Source organism: Otolemur garnettii, unplaced genomic scaffold (genome assembly GCF_000181295.1).
Source record: "Otolemur garnettii isolate 467f Iridium unplaced genomic scaffold, OtoGar3 scaffold00268, whole genome shotgun sequence".
Taxonomy (NCBI): Eukaryota; Metazoa; Chordata; class Mammalia; order Primates; family Galagidae; genus Otolemur; species Otolemur garnettii.
In genome coordinates this window covers 35,009-37,645 of record NW_003852663.1, presented here as the reverse complement: position 1 = coordinate 37,645, position 2,637 = coordinate 35,009, and positions in this window count along the sequence as shown.

The following is a 2,637-nucleotide window of genomic DNA, read 5'->3' as shown; positions in this document are numbered from 1 at the left end:
TGTTGTTTGGCGGGTCCGGGCTGGGGATTCGAACCCGCCACCTTAGGTGTACGTGGCTGGCGCCTTAGCCGGTTGAGCTATAGGCGCCGAGCCTGTAAAGTTATTTTTAATGATAATAGCTAACATTTTTGAATGCTTACACTGTTCTAAGCACTCTGCATGCATTAACTCGTTTACCCTTCCTTACTACTTTATGAGGTAGGTGCAATTGTTATGTGCATTTTTTCAGATGAGGAAACTGGGCACTGAGCAATTATAACTTGCCCAAGTGCACCCAGCTTATTAGTGGCACTTCTTGGATTTACACCTTGGTCTGGCTGACTCAATATTTGCTGTTATTTGAGGTACTAGGCCCTGTTTAATTTACTGCTGCATTCATTAGGGCTAATGCATTGCCTTACACACAATAGGAATGTTATACTTTTTTTCTTTTGAGACAAAGTTTCACTATGTCGCCCTCAGTAGAGTACTGTGGCGTCACAGCTCACAGCAACCTTCAACTCTTGGGCTTAAGTGATTCTCTTGCCTCAGCCTCCCAAGTAGCTGGGACTACGGGCAGCTGTCACAACACCTGGCTATTTTTTGGTTGCAGTTGTTTAGCTGACCTGGGTTGAGTTCGAACCCACCACCCTCATTGTGTGTGGCAGGCACCATAACCACTGTGCTACGGTGCCAAGCCTCATGTTATACTTTGAATAAGTAGATAAATGAGTTGGGCAACACAGTGGCTCACACCTATGATCTCTCCTCAGGCAGGAGGATGACTTGAGGTCAGGAGTTGGAGACCAGCCTCGGCAACATAGTGAGACCCTGTCTCTACAAAAATAAAAAATATTGGCATGATAGTGGTATGCACCTATAGTCCCAGCTACTCAGGAGGCTGAGATGGGAGGGCTGAAGCAAGCTATGAGGTATCCCACCCACTTTGCTATACATTTTATTCTGTTACAAAGCAACAACTGGGTGGTGCCTGTGGCTCAGTGTGTAGGGCACCAGCCCCATATACCGAGGGTGGCGGGTTCAAACCCAGCCTCAGCCAAACTGCAACAAAAAAATAGCCAGGCATCGTGGCGGGCAACTGTAGTCCCAGCTACTTGGGAGGCTGAGGCAAGAGAATCTCCTAAGCCCAGGAGTTGGAGGTTGCTGTGAGCTGTGACGCCACGGCATTCCACCGCGGGCAATAAAGTGAGACTCTGTCTCTAAAAAAAAAAAAAAAAAAAAAAGCAACAACTAAGGCGGGGCATGGTGGCTCATGCCTGCAGCACTCTGAGAGATGTAGGTGGGTGGATTGCTTGATTTCTGGAGTTCAAGACCGGCCTGAACAAGAGAGAGACCCAGTCTCTAAAAAATAGCCGGGTTTTGTGGCTGTCAACTGTAGTTCCCCCTACTAAGGAGGCTGACGCAAGAAGATCACTTGAGCCCAAGAGTTTAAGGTTGCTGTGAGTTATGATGCCAGAACACTCTACCAAAGGGGACAAAGTGAGACTGTGTCTCAAAAACAAACAAACAGGCTCGGCACCTGTGGCTCAAGTGGCTAAGGCTCCAGCCACATACACCTAAGGTGGTGGGTTCGAATCCAGCCCGGCCCCACCAAAACAACAGTGACGGCTGCAACCAAAAAATAGCCGGGTGCTGTAGCGGGCGCCTGTGGTCCCAGCTACTTGGGAGGCGGAGGCAGGAGACTCGCTTGAGTCCAGGAGTTGGAGGTTGCTGTGAGCTGTGATGTTATTGCACTCTACCCAGGGAGATAGCTTGAGGCTCTGTCTCAAACAAACAAACAAACAAACAGAAGGGGCGGCGCCTGTGACTCAAAGGGGTAGGGCGCTGATGCCATATGCGGAGGTGGCAGGTTCAAACCCTGCCCTGGCCAAAAACTTCAAAAAAAACAAAAACAAAAACCAAACAAAGAAAAAAAACTGGGAATGGGTGGAGAGAGGGGGGTTGGAAGGATCACTTCTGAGGTTTATCTTTCAAGGGTACAAGTGAATCTTTCTAAGAGTAGAATGTGAACGTTTTAAAATAATAACTAAGAAAATGACATGAAGGCTATGTTAACCAGTTTGATGGAAATGTTTCAGATTGTGTGTGAAAATTCCACACTGTACCCCAGAAGCGCATTAATGGACATAGTTACCATTCAATAAAAAAGAAAAAGAAAAAACAAACAAACAAACAAACAGGGGTTGGCACCCATAGCACTGGTTACGGTGCCAGTCACATACACCGAGGCTGGTGGGTTCGAACCCCGGGCCAGGTAAACAATGACAACTGTAACAAAAAATAGCTGGGCATTGTGGCAGGTGCCTAAAGTCCCAGCTACTTGGGAGGGGGTGGCTGAGGCAAGAGAATCGCTTAAGCCTAAGAGTTTGAGATTGCTGTGAGCTGTGATGTGACAGCACTCTACTGAGGGCAACATAGACTCTGTCTCCAAATGAACAAACAAAAAACCAAATAAAGAGCAACAACTTTTTTTTTCTTTTTCTTTTTTCTTTTATTTTCTTTTTTTTTGAGACAGAGCCTCAAGCTGTCGCCCTGGGTAGAGTGCCGTGGCATTACAGCTCTCAGCAACCTCCAACTCCTGGGCTCAAGCGAGTCTCCTGTCTCAGCCTCCCAAGTAGCTGGGACCACAGGCGCCCG